The sequence below is a fragment of the Hevea brasiliensis genome, chromosome 12 (genome assembly GCF_030052815.1).
Source record: "Hevea brasiliensis isolate MT/VB/25A 57/8 chromosome 12, ASM3005281v1, whole genome shotgun sequence".
Classification (NCBI taxonomy): Eukaryota; Viridiplantae; Streptophyta; class Magnoliopsida; order Malpighiales; family Euphorbiaceae; genus Hevea; species Hevea brasiliensis.
Genome location: NC_079504.1, coordinates 66,377,318 through 66,402,355, shown reverse-complemented (window position 1 = coordinate 66,402,355; position 25,038 = coordinate 66,377,318).

The window sequence follows — 25,038 nt, the reverse complement described above, 5'->3', positions numbered from 1 at the left end:
CAAATTTAAAAATTCAGATTTGAATCACATTCAAACAACTTCAAAAATTCAGATTTGAATCACATTCAAACATTTTTTAAAAAATCAGATTTGAATCACATTCAAACATTTTTTAAAAAATCAGATCTGAATTTTATTCAATCAATTTTAAAAAATCAGATTTAAATATGATTCAAACAACTTTAAAAATTCAGATTTGAATCACATTCAAACAACTTTTAAAATTCAGATTTGAATCACATTCAAACAATTTTTAAAATTCTGATTTGAATCATAATTTAATTGTGTGATAAAACTACTAATTAAACACTTTAATTAGTCAAAGAATAGGCCTTAGATCATACAACAATTGCAGAATTAAAAGCCAAACCTTAAGCCACCCATGGAAGCCAAACCATGCGCACCTTTGATGGTGTTTTTTCAAGTATGCCGCCAACTTGCTTTGCAACCAGCAATGAACTTTTGATCTCATGATCAAACACACAATTAAATCATATAATCAACAATCTAAATGGCAAATATAGTGGCTCTGATACCAGTTGAAGGCAGGCGTGAAAAACACAAGTTTATACCATTGAATTCAAAAATTTTCACCTAGGGTCACATGCATCATGCAAGATTTATTTTTATCTATTTGATTTCAATGATAAACAACATATTAAAACTCTTTTAATATGTTTTTGGATCTGTATTTGCCATTTAAGATTTTAAAATTAATCAGATTAATTTTAGAACCCTAGATTAAATTAAGAACGATTACACTAACCTCTTGATGCACTGCAGCGTGTCTGCGCCTTTGAGATTCGTCTTCAGGACACCAGATGTTGTCCCTCTAGCTTGTCCACACCAAGAACACCTATGTCAGCCCTTGAATAGCTTCTAAAGCTTTTTCTATTAATTAGAAAATCAAGTTATGCCTTTTAAGAGATTAAAGATGTAAACAGGACACTAGAAACAATTTCTAGTGTTCTTAATTCAAGAGATTGATGGCTAATCTCTTTGAATTGATATGAGATGAAGAAGAAGAGATGAAAACCCTCAAAGTGGAGTGACAAAGGAGTGTGGCTGCTGGTTGTGTTTTATTTTCTCATAACAACACTTAAATAGCTAGGTTAACACATTAAACCCTTGCCACATGTCACCCTTTGATTAGCTCTAGGTTTAAGTGACCCAATCACATTGTGCCAAGTGTCAAACCTATATTTAATCTTGATTTTAATCATCTTACATGATTAAAAAAAACATTTGGCAAGCTTATGTGTTATGCCATGTGTCACCATCTCATGGTGCCACATGTCACATTGTAAAATGACCAAAATGCCCCTGTGTCTTTATTTTGAGTTCTTAACCCAAAATAATTATTTTCTTCTTCTAATTAATTTATATCAAATATAAATTAATTAATTAATCTCTATTAATTAATTTCTCATTAATTAAATTCATATTTAAACACTTTAAATATAAATTTAACTTATATTATACATCCAATAATCTAGATTTGGTTTTAAGTCATGCTAGGGACTTTGCAATTTAATTGCAAACCAAACCTATTTAATTAATCAATTAAACTCTTTAATTAATTAATTAAATCATATTTAAATAGGTGATAACTTGTGTATGTGTGTGATTTACTAGGCTCATCACTAATTGGCAATGAGACATGATATCAACTCTTAATATCATCAGAACTCTTTCTTACCATAAATGATTTCTCTAAATCATTTTATGAACCTCATAGACCATGGTTAACACCTAGCATAGCATGCCATGGCCACCCAATTAGTAATAAGGTTTACCTTAAATGAACCTATAATCATATGTTACCATGCACTAGAATCTCTCTGTTACAAAATCCCAACTCAAGCTGGAGTCATGGTTTATGTCAAACTCCATTTGCTATGAATATTATGTTCTCTTTTAATTCCAGTTCTTGATTAAAAGATTTTCTCATCAGAAACTCTTTTACGAATAAATCTATCTGTCCTTGCAGAACTTGAAACATCAAGAACAATTAAATGAACATAGGATTTTATCTCTATTTACTTAGAGGAACAGATTCCATCTTGATCAACACCTACCTCCATATATAACTAGTAGGAGCCAACACATGCCCATATACCCATACACGGTACAAGTATGAAAGCGATATCAAACTCAAACTACCTATATACAAGATAGTGTGCTATCTCGTGTCTAAAGATTATATGCACTGATATGATTTATGACAAAACATTGACAAGAGTAAACTCCATGTGCTTGTCATAAGTGTCACTGGTTCGGCCTACGTATCATTTATAAGTGCCTATCATGTTTGTTATATGGCATGAGACTCACCATTCCATCTTATTTATATCTCATATAAATAACTTGGGAACAAACATGAATACAATCTTTCTGGATAAGTCATGTCCTTATTATGAAGTATCCTCGATTGTGAACCTATTTATGATACTTCGTGCTAGAAATATTGTCACTCATATTCTTAACAACTTAAGAATAATATTTCTAACAAAATATCAATGGACCTTTTCTATTACACATAAATATATTATGTAAACGGAAAAGTAGAAATGCCTTTTATTAATAAAAATATGTACAAGATACATACTAAATGATATGCTCTAGGGCATACTACTAACAGTGATGTGTACTGTGCACAATGATTCGACCTCCCCGACTATAGGGAGTTAGAATATGATTCGAACTCCTCGACCATAGAGAGTTAGAATCACCCCAAAGATGGCCCTTTCGGATTACTCTTGTATAGTTAGTGAGATAAAGAATGGTTTTTGAGATAAAGAATAACTTTTGAAATAAAGAATGGTTTTTGAGATAAAGAATGGTTATTGAATAGTAAAGAATTTCGATTTCAAATGGGATTTATGTATAATTCATTTTATTAGAATTAATCTTGTTTTCCAATAAATTGTTGGAATTATCTTAAATGGTTAGTTATGATTTGATAAATTGAATTTCGTGATCAAAGTTATTTTATACAAATGATTTATATTATTGGCAATGAATATTTTGAGTTTTGGAATTTGATGAGTATCTAGATTTCCAAATTATTTGCTGTAATTTTTATTATGGTATATTGTACTATGTTTTAAATTATAGTTGTGCACCACTGAGTTCACCACTCAGCGATAGCTTTGTATGCTGTCGCAGGTGAAAAGTGCATAGAGCAATTGAGTAAGCTTCTTTGAAGAGACATTCAAATCAGCTCCAGGTATACCCATGTACACAGGTTTTAATGCATGCACGTAATAATATGTATGTAAATTATTTGAGCAGTTGTATAAAAATTCTTGTAAAATATTTTGGTATGTAATTAAATGTAAATTATTGTAAATGTAAATTTGAGATTTCATTTGCCTGAATAGCTTTGTAATATTAATTTTTGAGTCTTGTAATCAATGAAATGTTTCTTTTACGATGAGGCTGGTTTGAAAATGAAATGATTGATTATTGAGATTGAATTGTGAGATGAAATGAAGTTATTGGAGATGTATTTGAGAAAACATATTGGGAATGTTTTCCTTTTTAGGTTTGAAAAACTATTTTCTCAAAACACAGCCAGCACTTTGCCGAAATTTTGAAAAAAAAAATTTACAACACCAGATTTTAATCAATGATTTAGATTTCATGAAAATTATTTTAAAATCCCTTGTAGTATATCTAATGGGTTATTGGTAGGTGAAGTACGATAATTCATTAGGTGTACTACGGGATCATGTTACATCTTATGGGGGAGTAGGGTGAGACATGTTTTGTGGTATCAGAGCAATGGTTTTAAAGTAAATTTCAAACTGTGAATTTGAAATCTTTTTGTCGGTAACTACAACTGCTCAAATGTTTGATACATATAGTACATTTACATCATAAATATGAACTCATGGAGAGAAATCTCCTTGTGTTGATTGTACAGGAATAGAAAATTCTGTGAAAAGATATGGAAGAGAAGAATGAGACAATAAAACAGTCTATGATGGCAGAAGTACAAGTTGAGGCCCTAGTTCCACAAAGTGTCGAAGGCCCGACTGTACCAGTTTTACTTGTACAAATTACTACACAAATGGCCCAACAAATAGCTACTTTCTTTCAACAAATGGCTGATACTGCACGCTCAAGTTCAACACAAACCCAACCCCACAAGGGCGGTGTGAAATAGAAGAGGAGAAACCTATGGGTCAGAGCTCGAACAGTAATTTGGGGAAGAGAAAAGAATTTGAGGAACCCCGAGCTCAGGGATATAACAGAGGTGGATCATCAGGGCAGAGAACACCAAGATCTAGTCATTGAGCAACCAGAAGTTCCTATTCTGCCCGTTTCTGCCATGTTTGTGGTAAGCTACATGGAGGTATTTGTCGTAAGGCCTCTAGAGCCTGCTACAATTGTGGAAAGCTTGGACACTTTGTTAGAAATTGTACTAGAGTACCTCGATCTACTCTTAAAAGTTCACAGACAGTCAATAGAGGTCGATATAGAAATAGAGTTAGTACTCCTCACAACCATAACATAGTGAATCAACCCGAACATAGTAGTGCATCAGTTAGAGCATCCACTATGCGCCAAGGGGAAGGAATAGAAACTTCAGATGTAGCTGCTGGTAAGTTCTTAAAAAAAAAAATTATTATTTGATCCTAGCACTACTTAGTTGTATGTTAGTGTTAGAACTATATGTTATGTTGTTATTCCTTTACATGGGAATAAATTTTGATGCAGTGGTGATTAGTCCTTTAAGATAAGGAATGTGATAATAAGTGAAATTAGTTCTGAAAGAGTTTATCAGCGAAAAGTATTTTCTAACACACCACAAATTATAAAGTTAAATGGCAAGCCTACTTAATGTAAGGCAAGAGGACGTAAAAGTAAATTGCAGTAATAGAGTTGCTCTAGATGAGGGCAAAGATTTTACTGTTAGTAATTGTTAATGGATATTGTAAACAGAACAAGATTCGAATATTAGTAAATTCGAAAAGGATAAAATATAGGAAAGTTTGATCTATGGAAATGTATCGTAGTAACTATGCAATGTTCTTGATGTTTATACTGTAAGCTGCAGATTACAGTACTGACTTAAGATTATTGTGTAGAGCTACGTACTACTGATAGTGCACCAAGATGAGAATAGTTGTCAATGGCATCTGTATTGGTATAGTTATGTTAGGAAAATATTTTATTATTAGAAATGAGTTTGAAAATCCTATTTAGGGATTTAAAACTCAAAAGTTAGAATATCGAAAGGTTATAGTTTAGTACAAAAGAAAGTAAGTTATAAAATATTAATAGATAAAAAGAGTTGTGGAAGTAAAAATTTGAACAGTTGGTTCAGATATAACAAAGAAATGTTACGAATGTGAGTAAGATTATTGACTAGAATGGTCAAAGGACCCATGATTAGATAAGTAATTCTAATACGACCATAATGGTCATTCAAGAAGGGAATATGAATCGAAATATTAGACAGAACGATAGTAAGAAAAGATTAGTGTTGTATAAACAAAGTAAATGTTATATTAGATTGTTAAAAGTCTTACACAAATTCAGAGGAAAGAAGATTATTCGATCATATAGAAAGGAGGAAATAAACGTGTGAATATTGTAAGATGGCTATTGGGTAAAATTTCACGAAATTTATTTTAAGGGGGGGAGAATTGTAACACCCCTATGTTCGGTAGTGCGTTCTACTATTCCGATGACAGTGTCTGTCCGGACAGCTAGGATGCTTGGAATTATATTTAAATATTAGTGTGAAGATATAAGACAGTGAAATACAATAGAGGAAAATACAAGAAAAAAAAATAATAAAGAAAAAATGGAACTAAGCTAAACGGACAAAACCGTACCAATGGGTGACTGTACCGGGAAGTTGCGGCGTGGACCGTGGACTAGCCTTGGACCACGGGGAACCCTAGAAAATATTTTTGGGGCTTAAATAAACATCTATTGAAAAATAAATGATATTAGAAATGTCAAATAAAAATTAAATAATTAGTACAAAGAAAAATGAAAAATCGAGAAACCGACAAAAATCGGTGTTACCGAAAAAGCCAAAAAGCAACCCAAATAGGGGCATTGTGGTCAATTGACAACCCGAGTTGCCTTTTGACCTAAATTTCCATTAAAAATAAATGATATTAAAATTTGAAAATATCATGAAAATTAAAATGGTGTTCCATAATTTAAATAATAAAAGAAAAGAGGTTAAATGTGAGAATTGTGAAAACCTTAGGTTAAACAAATAATAAACTTACTTAGTGCTCCACTAACACCTTCAAAGTGAACTTTTTAATCAGTTTGGGTAGAAGATTCCTTCATCTTCTTCCTTGAGCAAACCAGCCGAATCCTTTGGGAGAAAACCTCCATGGCCGTTTTAGTGAAGCTCCATGCAACCCACTTGGAGCCATCCTTTCCACTAAATCCTTTCTTTAAAGTTAATCCTTACCTTGCAAGGAAAATTTTGGTAGTAATTTTAAGGAGGTTTTGTGAGGTTTTGGTCAAGCTTCAAAAGTGGTAAGTGAGTATTTTCCATTCTTGTTTCATTAAACTTTGAGTGGATGTTGTGGTGAGTGGTTTTGTGGAAGAAGTTTTGAAGTTTGATGTTTTAATGGTGGTACACCATTTAGGCAGCCATGGAAACTCACTATTTGTAACTTGTTTTTACTTGTTAATGGTAGTTTAAGATGTTGGTATAAGTGTTTATGTGTATAGAAATAATTTGGATAATGTATACTAAGTGTATGTGTGATAGTGCACTTAGTTTTGGAAGCTTGGAAGCAATTTGAAGGAGATGTGTAATTTGGAAACTTTTAAAGTGTAGTTGAAATGTGTTGTTTCATGGTCTATTTTATTGAATTATGTTGTTTATGGTGGCAGCATGTATATGTTTATAATAGATTGGAATTGGATATGTAAATGGGGTATGTTCATGTGGTTAAATTGTGTAAATGGACTTTGAAAAATTCTAAGTTATAATGTGTATGTTGAGAATGGTTACAAGCTGTCCAAAATGGCCAAAATGTGTTGTCAAGTGTGTTAATGGTATGGTACAAACCAGAATTGGCATAAAAGAGTTAGCTTGGTAAGTATAGCATGTGTAATTGGTAAGTGATGAAGAATGTGCAGTAGAGCAGTGTATGTTTTAGCTTAGAACTGTAAGTGTGTGACTCCAATTAGTATGAGACCAATTGGAAGTGAAACTTGGCACAAAATGTTCTAACTTTCATGAAGGAAGCTTACCTAAATTCTGTCCACAAAGTGACATAAAAATTGACCAAATCCAAAATAGGTAAGTGCATGCCAGAATTTTTGACCATATGAACAGTAGTCATTAAAAGGATCATAACTCACTTAAAACAAGTCCAATTAACATGAAATTTTTACCATGGATAGTTTAGACATAGATCTACAATTCTTATGAAGACACCAAAGCCCAAAAATGGCCAGAACCAAGCCAAATAGCTTACAGAAATTCGGGTACCAAAACTGGCCGAAATGAAAATGACCTAAAAATGACCTAAGCTTACCATTTTAGTGCATTCTGTCCAGCATTGGTAAATTGACCATATCTTGGTCTACACAACTCAGAATGACCTGAAATTTTGCCACGTGTGCAATAAGACATAGACCTACAAGTTTGTAGTTTGGACCTGAACCCGAAAACTGAGGGAACTAGGTCATCCGGCTATGTCAAAATAATACACCGAAATCTAGTAAATTGCAATAAAATGCAATACACTTGAAAATGAAATTGTTAACATATACCAAAACTAAAGAGCTCTAAAATGTGACATATTGGGAACATTAAAATTAATTCACCTAGAATGCATTAAAGGTCAACATTATAAGTTGACTAATGAAATGAATTGAAGGGAATAGCATCAAGAAAATTTAGATATTGGATTTTATTGTTAGAAACAATTTAACTGAGTATTGAAACACTTTAAATTGTGTGTTTTAGTTGAAAAGGATATTGGGAAGCATAAGGAACATTGAGTCAAGGCCTAGGGGCGACTCAAATTAGGTTTGTGCACAACTAGTATTTGATTAAATGACATATTTTTCTTATGTATTATATTTAACATGCATTGGATTTAATTCAATGATTATTGAAATTGTTATAGTATGTATGAAGTTTGCTTTGTGAAATGGTATTTCCACAAGTATTAAGCATTGTTGTGGATTGAATAAATTATGTTTTGGAAAATTGTGATAGAACATGTTTTGAATTGTGATGGGCAATTTGCATGGAAAAATGAAAATTTATGATTTGAATTGTGATGAGCATAAAAATTATTAGATATTGGAATTGACTTTGAATCGAATTGTATTGTGTTTATGCTCACTAAAAGGATTGTGATATTGTTTTATATCTCACTATAGATGCTTGACTAGGTTATTACCTGTCTCTCTCATTTGTTGAGAAGACAATGGAGTTAGTTGTGTTTTGATTACCATGGTACATGCACAGGCTTAGATTCTCCTCTTATTAAAGGTTAGATCTAAGTTTTATGTTATGGTCCTTTCGGAAGATTCATTATTGTGATGTGTACTGTGCACAATGATTCGACCACCCCGACCAAAGGGAGTTAGAATCACCCCAAAGATGGCCCTTTCGGATTAGTCTTGCATAGTTAGTGAGATAAAGAATGATTTTTGAGATAAAGAATGTTTTTTGAGATAAAGAATGGCTTTTGAGATAAAGAATGGTTTTTGAATAGTAAAGAATTTCGATTTTAAATGGGATTTATGCATAATTGATTTTATTGGAATTAATCTTTATTTCCAATAAATTGTTGGAATTACCTTAAATGGTTATTTATGATTTGATAAATTGAATTTCGTGATCAAAGTCATTTTATACAAATGATTTATATTATTGACAATGAATATTTTGAGTTTTGGAATTTGATGAGTATCCAAATTTCTAAATTATTTGCTGTAATTTTTGTTAAGGTATATTGTACTATGTTTTAAATTATAGTTGTGCGCCACTGAGTTCACCACTCAGCGATAACTTTGTATGCTGTCGCAGGTGAAAAGAGCATAGAGCAATTGAGCAAGCTTCTTTGAAGAGACATTAAGATCAGCTCCAGGTATACCCATGTACACAGGTTTTGATGTATGCACGTAATAATATGTATGTAAATTATTTGAGCAGCTGTATAAAAACTCTTGTAAAATATTTTGGTATGTAATTAAATATAAATTATTGTAAATGTAAATTTGAGATTTCATTTACCTGAATAGCTTTGTAATATTAATTTTTGAGTCTTGTAATCAATGAAATGTTTCTTTTATGATGAGGTTGGTTTGAAAATGAAATGATTGATTATTGAGATTGAATTGTGAGATGAAATGAAGTTACTGGAGATGTTTTTGAGAAAACATATTGGGAGTGTTTTCCTTTTCAGGTTTGAAGAACTGTTTTCTCAAAATACAGCCGGCACTTTGTCGAAATTTCAAAAAAAAATTTTATAACACCAGATTTTAATCGATGATTTAAATTTCATGAAAATTGTTTTAAAATCCCTTGTAGTATATCTAATGGGTTATCAGTAGGCGAAGTACGGTAATTCATTAGGTGTACTATGGGATCATGTTACATCTTATGGGGGAGTAGGGTGTGACAACGTATCTATGCTAAGAAGATACCGCTCAGATCCTTCACATGTCATCTCCATGGAAGAAATTGAATTACAACCGAACTTGACATATGAAGAAGAATCCATACGGATCCTAGCTCGAGAAGTGAAAAAGTTGAGGAATAAGCAGATTCCATTGGTGAAAGTGCTTTGGAGACACCACAACACCGAGGAGGCAACTTGGGAAAGTGATGAGACGATGAGGCAACAGTTCCCTCAACTGTTTGCATCAGGTAAATTTTGAGGATGAAATTTAAATTAGAGGGGAAGAGTTGTAACACCCTCACTGTAGCAATTTTGTACATTCTACTGTTCCAGTGACCGATGTTGGTTCGGACTGCTAGAACATCTGGAAAAATATTTAAACTAAAGTGATGACCATAATTAACTCAAATATTAATAAAAAAAAAATTTAGGAAAAATTTTAGAAATAAAATATAACTAAGTTAAATGAGCCGGTGCCCTAGTGATGAGTAACCCAGTGGGAAGTTGCAGTCCTCGCAACTAGGAGCCTTAGACCCTAGAGAAAATTCATAAAATAATTTTTGGGACTCCAGAGAAGAGTCATTGAGATTTTTATGGCATTAGAATGCCAAGAAAATGCTTAAAAATTTTTTTCAATCAGTACAGACAATTTTAGTCTGTTAAGCCAAACAGAGGGCATTTTGGTCATTTCGTCTTCAGATATGATTTTTGGTCAACTTGTCTAGTTAAGTAAATAATTATTATGATATAAAATGTGAATAAATATTGCTAAAAATTAAATTGAAAATGAGTAGAGAAGAAAGGAAAGGAAAATGAGAAAAATGTCAATTATGACATCACCATGAGGTCATTAAAAGTGCTCCCACCAATCACATTTGAACAATCTATTAAAAACTAATTAAAAAGAGATAAAAGGAGGTAAAAATAAACAAAATCCATCTGCTCTTCCTCACCCAAACCAGGCGTCACCCACTTCCTAAAACCCAACTTCCATGGAAGCTTAAAGTAAGCTTCAAATCCCACCTCATCTTACCTTGAAATCACAGCCTTGCTTTACTAAAAACTGATTTTGCAACTTGAACAACCTCTAGCTAGCAAAAAGAAGAAGGAAGAAGGAAGTTTTGAAGACTTGGAAAAGTTAGCAAAAGAGGTTAGTGTCCAATCTCCTACCCCTTTGATTTAATTCATGTTTATTGGCATGAAATAAGTAGAAAATGTAAGAAAAACAAAATAAAACTTATTTGTGTCAATCCCTATAATTTATGTAGCTTATGGGTAGTTAGGGTTTGATAAAATTACTTGAAACAAAGTATTTATGAGCTGCCCATAACCTGAGATGAGTGCTTGAACATGTAAAAGTAAGTGAAATGCAAGTGTGATACATGAATGAACCTTGAAAATGTGGACACTTGAACAACATTAGGGTTTGCTCATGTAATGGTATGTTAACATTGTAATGGTCAATTAGTGACCATTTGAATGTGTGTGAGGAATTCAAGTAAGGATGTTGGAGTTGAACTTAGGCATGCTGCCCTTGGTGATCTGCAGGACTAGTTGTGAGTTCAGCAGGTTTGGGTAGCTATAAATGAAGTTGTATAGGTTCAATTGGTGCAAGGCCAATTGGATATGAAACTAGACACATAATGGAACAACTTTGGTGAAGAAACCCTACCCAGAAAACCAAACTAAGTTGACCTTAAAATTGCCCTAATCTGGGTGACTTGCATTCTGCCTGGGCAAAATGACTAAATGTACAGTATTTATTCATTTAGTTATAACTCAGTGTAGAAAGGTCTAATTGACCTGAAATTTTACCAGTAGATATCTGAGACATAGACCTACAACTTTTATGAAGAAACAAACCTAAATTTTGATCATAACATGTTCAAAAATTGACCTGCAATTATTGTACAAAACACTATAAATTTGGTTCTATCTAGAAAATTTGTAATCCGGCCAGTTATGGTATTTTGGCCATAACTTGAGTTACAAAACTCCAAATGGAGTGTTTCAAAAAAAGAAATGTAACTAGACACAATAAGGAACAACTTTCATGAAGACAATTTTGCCAAATTCCTACTGTACAAATGACCAATGGAACAGTAAACTTAGTGTTTGAAATCTGAAAATTATGAATAACTAACACTAAGCTTAGAAATGGTATTGGCAACCAATACCCACAACTTTAGAATACAAAATGTGGTATGTTGAGAATATTAGAACTAATGTACCTATTGTCTATGCAAAAGTCAACATTTTAGTTGACTAATGAAATGAATAGTAACACTTAAACTTCAATTTCAAGAATTGTAAAATTTAAAAGTGTAACATGCCCTAGTACACCTAGTAAGATTGGGTTAGATAGGTTGGCATACCAATAGGGTTCAGTTAGCAGTACTGCACATGGCATTATGCCATTCTGTGATTTTATGGCTTTTAGCCATTATGATACTTGGCCTTGTGCCTAATGTTTACTACAGGTTATCAGCTGTTCTGTTGCACACCGGGAGATACATATGTGATCGATGGTGTGACGGCCCGAGGTACTTGATATCCAGTGCCAGTTTACCCGTTTATCCAGTCCAATCATTCAGTATAGGTTACTTGGACAACCAAAAATGAAAATTGATAAATTTAATGAAATAATGAATATAACAAGTACCAAATAAATAAGACCAGAAATAATTATAAAAAATTTGTCTGCATGAGACATCAATACATTTACTGCATATTTATTTACTTTTAGTTCTTTTTATTTTATTATTGGCACCACTAAGCATTATTACTTAGCAGGTCACTTTTTGCCATGCGTAGGTTGGAGACAGACAGAGCCCAGCAGACTATAGGTAGGTGAGGCGTCTACAGTGCGCATAGTGTCCATGTCACCTCATAGACTTCAGTGCATTGGTAGGACACTAGTTCTCATTTTGGTATTTTGTAATTAACTTTTATTTTCTCATGTATAATTGAGACTTATATAATATGTTTTGGTATTAATATAAATAGTGAAATTTGTGTTTATAAATGAAAAATTGAGTATTTATTTATGACTTGTATATGAATATCATATGAAATGAATGAATGAGAAATGAAAGTATTGTTGAGAAATATTGAGACTCTATTGATATAATGGAGTTTGGTAATGATTGAAAACATATTAAAAGTGCTTTTTCATAGGTTCCGAAGAATTGTTTTCTCTATTTTTAGTCGGTATTCAGCCAGATTTTCTATAAAATTTGCGGAACCTCAAATAAATTTTTAATTTCAATAAAAGACTTAAATGAATTATATTTCATAAGTTGCACTTTATAACCATTAGAAATAAATTAAAAAAAAAATAAAAATGATTGAAATAAAATATGGTGTTCCGGTACATTGTGTAACATATCTTACTCGGCTATACTGTAGATGGGTAAGGGGTGTCACATGTTATGGTCAAATTTTCGGTTTGTTTTCTTCATGAAAGTTGTAGGGCTATGTCTCAGCTTTCTACTGGTAAAAATTCAGGTCAATTGGACCTTTTTACACTGAGTTATGACTAAATGAATGAATATTGTTCATTTGGTCATTTTCCAAGGACTGCATATTGGTCACTCGGATTAGGTCAATTTTTAAAGCCACTTGGGTTGGTTTTCTGGGTAGGGTTCCTTCACCAAAATTGTAGCATTATGTATCTAGTTTCACCTCCAATTAGCCTTGCACCAATTGGAGCTACACAAGTTTAGTTAAGGCTCTCCAAACATACTGGACTCCAAGAGTCTAGATTGTAACACACAAGGCAGCCTACCCTTTCCAACATTCAATGACTCAATTCACTTCATATTCAGTTTGAAGCTTACCAAATGGTCACTATTTGACCATTAAAATGTTCCTACACCATTATAAGAGCAAAACCTCAATTTGCTTAAAACCCTAAATTCTCAATTTCTCCATTCTTCCATCAACTTATAATTTAATGTACTAAATGTTAAGTTCATATCAAGGGCAGCTTATATACTCATTTAATGAAAAAAAATCATCAAGACCCTAATAATTCCATGGCTATTGAAATTTGTAAAAATTCAACCATGCAAAATTTATTTAAATTAGCTAAATTTCACTCTCAATTCATGTTCTCCATGATATATACACAAAATGATTAAGATTAATTGGTACTAACCTTGATTTAGCTAATTCCCAAGTTTGCAAAACCCTCTTTTTCCTTCTTCTTTTTGCTAGTTAGAGAGAGTTTCAGGGGTGAGGAAGAGGTTTTATGAAGCAAGTTTAAAATTTGATGGTGGTTTATCAAAAATTTCTAGGGAGAAGTTTTGATCAACAATGGTGGGAGGGAGAGAGAGGAAGTAGCCAACTGAAATGGAAGATGGTAGCAGATTTGTGTTTGTTTTTACTTCATTTTAGTTGTATTTATCTCATTTTAATTGGTTTGTCAATTTCTAATTGGTGGGAAGCTTTTTAATGATGTCATCCTATGTCATAAATCCAATTTAATTCTATTTTCTTTTTACTTTATTTTCTTATTTTCATTTCTCATTTTTAATTACACTTCTAGCAATATTTATTCATATTTTAGATCATAATAATTATTTACTTAACTGGACAAGTTGGCCAAAAATCATCTCTGAAGACGAAATGACCAAAATGCCCTCTGTTTGGCTTATTGAGCCAAAATTTTCTATACCGATCTAAAAATTTTTCTAAGCATTTTCTTGGCATTCTAATGCCATAGAAACCTCAAACCTCAATGACTCTTCTCTGGAGTCCCAAAAATTATTTTATGAATTTTCTCCTGGGTTTAAGGCTCCTGGGTTTAAGGCTCCTAGCTGCGAGGACCGCAACTTCCCACTGGGTTACCCATCGCTAGGGCACTAGCTCATTTAACTTGTATGTATTTTATTTCTAAAATTTTTCCTAAATTTTTCTTATTAATATTTGAGTTAATTATGGTTCCTCACTTTAGTTTCAATATTTTTCTAGATGTTCTAGCTGTCCGGACTGACGCCGGTCACCTGAACAGTAGAATGTACATAATTGCTACAGTGAGGGTGTTACAACTCTTCCCCTCTAATTTAAATCTCGCCCTCGAAATTTACCTGATGCAAATAGTTGAGGGAACTGTTGCCTCATTATCTCTTCACTTTCCCAAGTTACCTCCTCGGTATTGTGGTGCCTCCAAAACACTTTCACCAGTGGAATCTGCTTATTCGTCAACTCTTTCATTTCTTGAGCCAGGATCCGTATGGGTTCTTCTTCATATGTCAAATCCGGTTGTACTTCAATTTCTTCCATGGAGATGACATGTGAAGGATATGAGTTGTATCTTCGTAGCATAGATATGTGGAACACATTGTGGATCTTGTCCAGCTTTGGTGGTAAATCTAGCCTGTAGGCCATTAGTCCCACACATTTAATGACATCATATGGGCCAATGAACCTAGGGCTTAACTTACCCTTTCTTCCAAACCTCAATACTTTTTTCCATGGTGAGACTTTGAGAAACACCTTATCTCCAACTTCATATTCTATCTCTTTTCTCTTCAAGTCGGCATAAGATTTCTGTCTATCTGAGGCAACTTTCAGATTAGCAATGATTAACTTTACCTTCTCCTCAGTTTGTTTCACCAGGTCTAGTCCTACGAGTTTGTCTTCGCCCAATTCAGTCCAACATACTGGAGTTCTACACTTCCTCCCATACAGTGCTTCATAAGGGGCCATTTGGATGCTAGTTTGGTAGCTATTATTGTATGCAAATTCTGCTAGTGGGAGATATCTATCCCAACTTCCCTCAAACTCAATGACACAACTCCTTAGCATATCCTCAAGGACCTAACATATATTTCATGTTATTATTATCATTTCAATTCAATATTTGTATTAGTTCAATTGGTTTCATTTGTTTACCTGGATTACTCTTTCTGATTGCCCATACGTCTGAGGATGGAAAGCTATGCTGAAGTGGAGTTATGTACCCAGGGATTCATGCAACTTCTTCTAAAATCTCGATGTAAACCTTGGGTCTCGATCAGATATGATGGAAAGTGGAATTCCATGCAATCTAACTATCTCACTGATATATAATTCTGCTAACTTCTCTAATGAGTAGTCAGTCTTAACTGGAAGAAAGTGTGCTAACTTCATTAATCTATCCACTATCACCCATACTACGTCATGCTTCTTCTGGGTGAGAGGTAGACCACTTACGAAATCCATGGTGACCCAATTCCATTTCCATTCAGGTATGCGTATAGGCCATAGCAAACCCGATGGAACTTGATATTCTACCTTGACTTGCTGACATGTCCAGCATTTAGCCACATGGTCAGCTATGTCCTTCTTCATACCAGGCCACCAATAATGAAGCTTCAGGTCATGATATATTTTTGTACTTCCTGGGTGCATAGCATAAACACTGGTGTGTGCCTCCTTTAGAATACTGGCTTTCAATTCCCTATCATCTGGTACACACACTCTTCCTTTATAGTACAAACACCCATCTGCTTTCATCTCATAATCAGTTGCCTTCGCTTCTGAGGTTTTGCTCATAGTAGCCATTAACTTCTTATCTACCTTCTGCCCATCTAAAATCTACTATAGCAGGTTTGGCCTCACTTGCAACTGAGCCAAAATAGCTCCATCTCGAGCCAAAGATAGAGGGCATTCAATGATCTCAAAGCTGTGATGGATTTTCTACTCAAAGCATTTGCAACTACATTTGCCTTCCGAGGATGGTAGTCAATCACACAATCATAGTCCTTCAGGAACTCAATCCATCGCCTCTGTCTAAGGTTGAGCTCCTTCTAAGTTGGCAAATATTTCAGACTTTTGTGGTCTGTGTAAATGTAACACTTTTCACCATACAAGTAGTGCCTCCATATCTTCAGTGCGAAGATAATTACTGCAAGTTCTAGATCATAGGTAGGGTAGTTCTGTTCATTTGGCCTTAGCTTCCTTGAAGCATAGGCGATCACCTTCCCCTTTTGCTTCCATACACACCCTAAACCATTATGCGATGCATCACTGTAGACCACAAAGTCCTTTCCTGACACTGACTGTGTTAACACTGGTGCCTCTGTCAACATAGCCTTCAAATTCTCAAAACTAGCCTGACATTTGTCATTCCAGTCAAATCTGACATTCTTGTGTAACAACTTGGTCATTGGGGTAGCTATTAAAGAAAATCCCTTCACAAATCTTCTATATTACCCAGCTAGCCCCAAGAAACTTTTGACCTCAGTTGTATTTTTGGGAGGCTTCTATTCAATCACTGCTTTTTATTTTCTTAGGATCCACTCTAATCCCATTAGCTGACACTATGTGTCCAAGGAATGCAATCTCATTCAACCAGAAGTCACACTTGGACAACTTAGCATATAGCTTCTTTTCTCTCAAGGTTTGTAAGACAATTCTCAAATGTTTATCATGTTCTTCCCTGGTCTTGGAATACACCAAAATATCATCAATAAAGACCACTAAGAAATGATCTAGGTATGGATGGAAGATACGGTTCATAAGGTCCATGAATGCTGCTGGTGCATTTGTTAGGCCAAAGGGCATCACCAGGAACTCATAATGCCCATACCGGGTCCTGAATGCAATCTTTGGCACATCGGCATCCTTCACCCTCAACTGATGATACCCTGATCTGAGATTAATTTTAGAAAATACTCCTACTTCCTTCAACTGATCAAACAGATCATCAATTCTAGGCAACAGATACTTGTTTTTCACAGACACTTTAATCAACTGCTGGTAATTGATGCATAACCTCAAAGTCCTATCCTTCTTCTTTACAAACAATACTGGAGCTCCCCATGGTGACATACTGGGGCATATAAACCCCTTGTCCAGTAACTCCAGTAACTGGATTTTCAACTCCATTAACTCAGTAAGTGCCATCCTATAAGGAGCAATAGAGATTGGTGTTGTACCCAGCAGTACTTCAGTAGCAAATTTGACTTCCCTTTATGATGGCAAGCCAGGCAATTCTTCAAGGAGCACATCTGAAAAGTCTCTTACTGTGGGTATGTCACACAAATCTGGCTTAGCCTGCCTAGTATCCACCACATGTGCTAGGTCGGCTTCACAACATTTTCTCATCAGTTTTCTTGCAACTGTGGCTGAGATGACATTGGACAAGAAATCTGTCCAGTCCCCCACAACTGTAATCTCATTACCCTCAGGAGTTTTCAAGGAAATTCTCTTCGATTTACAATCAACCATTACCTGATGACATGACAACCAGTACATTCCTAAAATCAGGTCAAACTCATTGAAAAGCAATTCAATCAGGTCTGCCAAGAATTCATACCCCTGAATCCTTAACGGCCAACCTTCGTACACTTTGTTCACCACTACATTGTGGCCCAATGGATTAGTGACCAGAATGTCTTGGTCACTCTCCCCTACTAGTATCCCCCTTTCTATGGGTAGGTTGATGCAGATGTATGAATGAGTAGATCCTGGATCCACCAATGCATGCACAGATATGTTGTAGGGGAAGACCATACCCCTGATGACGTCTGGGGCATCTTGCTCCTCCTAAGCTCTCATGGCATAAGCTCTGGCAGGTGCTCTAACCTCGCCTCTCACCGCTCGATGCGGTCTCTCGTGATGGACCAAGCGCCTCAGTTTACGGACTTTCTACCCCTTTGAGGTACAGGTGTCTATCTACTTGTCTTTGGAAGCGGTTGTAGCAGTTTGTGTGGACAGTTCTTTAACTGATGCTCTGTCGACCCACACTTTAAGCAAGCACCTGTCACTCTCCAACACTCCCCCTTATGCCATTTCAGGCAGTGTGGACAAGCAGAAGATGCTGGGGCTGGTCCCCTGAACACCGTCCCTGGAGAGCTGCCCACTGATGGTGTGGACTGGCCTCTCCTAGGTGTGAATCGTGGCACAGGCCCCAGGATTGACCACGACCTTGAGGTGACCTGAACTCTAAGCAGGTAGACCTTTGAACTTCTTTCCAGGTGCAGGAGATGAGCTAGACTGACCCAGTGTAACGATTGGGCTCCAAGAATCCTCAGCAGCTCACTCTGCTGCTCCTCTAGTCTCTATATCTGCAACAACAATAATAGCCATCGCTGAGTACTAAGACTCAGTAGTGCACAACATACTAAAATAACATTTATGCATAATTCAAATCACATTTATTCAAATATTGAACTAAACATGAAAAATAGATACAAAACATGATTTATAAACTTTTAATTCAAATAATTTCATTAAGGAAATCTCAAAACAATTTCATAAAAACACACAGTTATATCATGCCATTCGAAACATATTCATCTCAATAGCCAAAGGCTTATGAGAAAGCACAAGGCTTATGAGAAATCACAAGGCTAGCTAGCTCAAACTATAGGTACCCATTCAATTTCTTCCTCTACTGGCACACACCTCAACACTTCAGCCAGAGAGGGAATCAAAATTCGAAACTATTTCTTCCCATTAGTCATGCTAGTGAGGTATTCAAATATATGGTCATGACACTGTGGTTCCAAAACTATCTTAATAATTTACTAAACATTTATTGCCATTTCAAACACATACAAGTAAACTTTCAACAACTTAAGTCAAAAGTATAATACACATTTTGCAATATAAGTAATTCATTACATGCACTTTGCAAATGAATTTTAAAGAATATTAATGTTGTGCACAAACCTTATACGAGTCGCCTCTTGGCCTTGACTCGATGTCTCGAGTTCTTTCTTGGTATTCTTTTCAACTGAAACACATAATTTTAAAGTGTTTCAGTATCATAATTTATCATAAGTCCAAAACTAAATTCAAATATACTTATATATGCTTAACTTGACATTCTTAAAAATTTGTATTTCGGGGTTACTATTTACGATACTATTCAAGTCAATTTGTTAACTTTCTAATGCTTAATAGGTATTGTAACACCCTTATGTTCGGTAGTGCATTCTACTATTCCGGTGACCAGTGTCTGTCCGGACAGCTAGAATGCCTAGAACTACATTTAAATATTAGTGAGGAGACATAAAATAATGAAATACAAGAAAAAAAAATACAAGAAAAAATAAAGAAAAAATAATAGCAATGAAATGAAACTAAGTTAAACGAGCAGACTACAATGATGGGTGACCGACGGAAGTTCTACGCAAGCAATAGCCGATCCCAGGACTGCAGGGAACCCTCAGAATTTAGTTTCGAGACAAAATTAAAGACTTATTGAAGTATAAATTTCATTAGAAATATCAAAGAAAAACTAATTAATTGGTACAAAGAAAAATGATAAATCGAGAAAACGACAAAACTCGGTGTTACGGAAAAATCGGGAATGCAACTCGAATAGGGGCATTGTGGTCATTTGACACCAAGAGTTTTCTTTTAACCTAAATGCCAATGATCAATAAATGGTATTACATTTGGGAAAATCAAATGAAAAATGGAATTAAAGATAAAATGTAAATTAAGAGAAATTAAGGTTAAAATTGCAATTTTTGAAACCTTAGATTATAATATCATTAATCTAGGTTTAGTGGAGCACTAAGTAGATACATTAATACTTAAAATGAGGGCAGAATCTTCCACTCACTTCATCATCCTCACCAAGCTCTCCCATGGCTGAAAATGGTGTCCCAACTTTCCTCCATGGAAACAACCCATGCAAGCTTGAGATCACCTTCATTTCAAGCTAAATTCTTGAACTTTCTTCATTAATCCTTGCCTACACACCTTGGGCAGCAATAAGGGAGTAAGAAAGATAAGTTTTAGTGGAGTTTTGAAGAAGTCCAAAAGAGGTAAGTGGTTATTTTCAATTCTTGTTTCATTAAAAGTGTAACTAAGGTTGTGGGTAGTTGAATTATGGAAGAATTTTTGAGGTTTGATGAATTGTTGGTGATGGAGCATTTTGGCAGCCATGGAACTTCATCATGTACAGCTTGTCTTTGCATGTAAATGGTTTTTGAGATGTTAAATTAAGTGTTTAAATGTATTGGAGTTGGTTTTCATGTATAAAGTTTGATTTGCAAGCTTGAAAAGTAAAAATGGAAGTTGATGTGTATGTGTAATTTTTGGGTAGCCTCAAAATGGAAATTGGTAAGGTTCAAATTCATGAAATGTTGTTGAAATATTGTACAAAAGAATGGCAGTATATATGTGTGTGGAATAGTAGTGATAGGTATGTAATTTGATGATGGAAATTTGTGTGATAATTAGAAGTATTTATGTGTATATATTATTGGGATTGAACTTGTGAATTGTGACTGCATTTGGTGTATTTTGGAAGTGGTTATATTCTATGCAAGTTGACCTATAATGTAGAGAATTGAATGGTTTTGGTTCGTACCAAATGCAGAATGGTATGGAGAAGTGAGGAGGTAGTTGGTGAATGTGTGTTGGTTTGGTGTTTGGAAAGCATATAGAAGGCAGTGTGCAAATGGACCTATAACCCTAAGTGTGTAACTCCAATTGGTATGAGGCCAATTGGGGGTGAAACTAAGCACAAAATGTGCCAACTTTCATGAAGAAAGCCTACCTAAATTCTATCTAGAAGGCGACTTGAAAAATGACCAAATCCGGATTAGTGACTTGAAAGCCTGAAAATTGACCATTTGGGCAGCACTTAGTTTTTTGAACATAACTTACTCAAAACAGGTCCAAATGACCTGAAATTTTTACCATGAATAGTTTAGACATAGATCTACAATTCTTATGAAGACACCAAAGCCCAGAAATGGCCAAAACCAAGCCAAATAGCTTGCACAAGTTCAGGTACAAAAACTGACCGAACCAAAAGTGACCTAAAAATGACCTAAGCCTACCATTTTAGTGCATTCTGTCCAGCATTGGTAAATTGACCATATCTTGGTCCATACAACTCAGAATGACCTGAAATTTTGCCCCGCGTGCAACAAGACATACTCCTACAAATTAGTAGTTTGGACCAAAACCTAAAAATTGAGGGAACTAGATCATCCGTCTAGGTCAAAGAAGTACACCGAAATCCAGTAAATTGCAATAAAATGCAATACACTTGAAAATGAATTTGGTAAATATACCAACACTGAAGGGCTATAAAATGTGACATATTGGTAACATTAGAATTAACTCACTTAGAGTGCATCAAGGGTCAACATTATGAGTTGACTAATGAAATGAATTGAAGGGAATAGTACTAAGAAAATTTAAATATTTGATTTTATTGTTAGAAACAAATTCATTGAGTACTGAAACACTTTAAATTGTGTGTTTCAGTTGAAAATGATATTGAGAAGCATAAGGAACACTAAGTCAAGGCCAAGAGGCATTTATCAGAGGTCTATGCATAATACTTTTTATATTCACTGCTTTTACCAGAAAATTTATTTGGAGAATTGAGTTATGAATAATTTTTTATTATTTTAACTTTGGGAATCTTATTTGGAAATTATTGTGTTGCCTATTTTGCAAATGGAAATTTTGAGAAAAAATATGATTTGTGATTTGTATAAAATAATTAAATATTATGATTTGGAATTGTTTTGATTCACACTTGGCATGACAATATTACTATATTCCTCCTCCATTTATGGGGTGAGTGTGATTATATTCCTCCCTCTTTTACTTGCCAGTCTGAGGTGAGTGTGTATGAATACTCATTATTTAGCTAGCTACCTCCCTCATTGATTTCGATTATTGGGGTGAGTGTGCCTTGTCGTGATGTACACACGGCATGTTCGGAAAATTTTTGTCATGACCTAATTTGTGTTATTGATTGGCAACACTTTGTTATTAAATTGTTTGATTAAATTTGTGTTATATGAGCTTTGAAAAATTGTGAATTGTTTGGATTGTAAATTGTCAATAAAAGTTTTACATACCGCATTTGAAATTGTTATTGTGCACTACTAAGTATATTTTACTCAGCAATAGCTTTTTCATTGCTGTCGCAGGTAGACAGACGAATAGAGCAGCAGAGTAGGCTGCTTGTGCTACATTTTAAGATTTCACCAGGTATATTGAGTATACCATATTTTATAGTTTTTGTTGTAATGTATTTGCATTGTATGTATATATTATACTTGGTCTTGAGTAGTTGTAAACTAAAATTATAAACTATTTTGGCCTATAAAAGTATTGTGATAAATTTATCTTATCTCAATTTTTTTTGGAAACACTGAAAAATTGATTATTGAACTGAGTTGATAATGTTGAGAAATTTATTGTGTTGAACAAATTATTGGAGTTTGGGATTGATGAATTATTTATTCGAAGTACTTTTTACAGGTTTTTGAAGAACTATTTTATTCAAACTATAGATGACAATCTGCCAAAATTTTTATAGAAATTGTTAATACTTCAAATGTGTTATTTCGTTTCACTTCAGTAAAAAAATTTTGTTAACACCTGTTAATAGTGCTCACCACTATAAAAAGAAGTAAGAAAAATTTTAAAATCCCTTGTAGTGTATTTAATGGGTTATCAGTAGACGAAGTTGGTAATTCATTAGGTATACTACGGGATCATGTTATGCCTTATGGAGGGGTAGGGTGTGACATATTTTAGTGGTATCAGAGCAAGTTTTTAAATTTTGTTTTGACCTATAATTTGAATATTCTTTCTTTATAGTACAACTGCTCAATGTCATTGTTTGATACATACAGTACATTACATTATAAATATGCACTAACAGGAGAAAATCTCCTTATGTTGGTTGTATAGGAAATAGAAAATCCTAGGAAAAGATGTGGAAGAGAGAAATGAGACAATAGAATAGTCTGTGATAGCAGAAGTACAAGTTGAGGCCTTAGCTCCACAGAGTATCGAAGACCCGACTGTACCAATTTTACCTATACAAATTACTGCACAAATGGCTCAGCAAATGGCCATTTTCTTTCAACTGATAATCTGTCAGCCCAAGCCCAAGTACAAACCCAACCCCCACAAGGGCAGTGTGAAATAGGGAAGAGGGAAAAACCCATGAGTCAGAGCTCGAGCAGTAATTTAGGGAAGAGAAAAGAATTTGAGGAGCCTCGAGCTTAGGGATATAATAGAGGTGGATCATCAGGGCAGAGACTAGCAAGGTCCAGTCATCAAACAACTAGAAGTTCCTATCCTCCCCACCAATGTGAAACTTATGGTAGAAATCATGGTGGGATATGCCATAAGGCCATAGGAGCCTGTTATAACTGTGGAGGCATAGAACACTTTGCCAAGGATTGCACCAGTGCCCGTAGAGTTAGGCCACCTGCTACTACTGTTGAAGAGCTAGTTCAGAATCCTGTCACCAAAGGTTCACAACCACCTAGCAGAGGTAGAGGCAGGGGTAGAGGTAGTCCATCAAGCAACCAAGGCACAGTAAATCAGTCAGAGCAAGGCAGTGCTCCGGTCAGAGTTTATGCAATGAGACAGAGAGAAGAGGCTGACACTTTTGACATTGTTGCTAGTACTTTCTCAATTAGTAACTAAGATATATATATGTATTTTTTTGACCTGGGATCTGCATACTTTTATTTTAGTGTTAGAACTATATGTTCTGTTATTATTTCTTTACAGGGGAATAAATTTTGATGCATTAGTGATTAGTTCTTTAAGATAAGGATTGTGATAGTAAATGAAATTAGTTTTGGAAGAGTTTATCGGCGAAAAGTATTTTCTAACACACCATAAATTATAAAGCTAATTGGCAAGCCTACTTAATGTAAGGCAAGAGGACGTAAAAGTAAGTTACAGTAATGGAATTGCTCTAGATGAAGGCAAAGATGTAATAGTTAGTAATTGTCAATGGATATTATAATCAGAATAAGTTTCGGATATTAGTGAATTCGAGAAGGATAAAATATAGGAAAGTTTGATCTATTGGAAGGCATCGTAGTAACTATGCAATGTTCTTAATGTTTATACTGTAAGCTGCAGATTATAATACTGACTTGAGATTATTGTGTAGAGCTATGTACTACCCGATAGTGCACCAAGATGAGAATAGTTACCAACGGCATCTGTTTTGGTATAGTTATGTTAGGACAAAATTTTATTGTTGGAAATGAGTTTGGAAATCCTACTTAGGGAGTTAAAACTCAAAAATTAGATTATCGAAAGGTTATAGTTCAATACAAAAGGAAGTAAGTTATAGAATATTAATAGATAAAAAGAGTTGTGAAAGTAAAAATTTGAACAGTTGATTCAGATATAACAAAGAAATGTTATGAATGTGAGTAAGATTGTTGACTAGAATGGTTAAAGGACCCATGATTAGATAAATAATTTTAACATGACCTCAATGGTCTTTCAAAAAGGGAACATGAATCAAAATATTAGACGGAACGATAGTAAGAAAAGATTAGTGCTATATAAACAAAGTAAATGTTATATTAGATTGTTAAAAGTTTTACACAAATTCAGAGGAAAGAAGATTATACGATCATTTAGAAAGGAGAAAATAAATGTATGACTATTG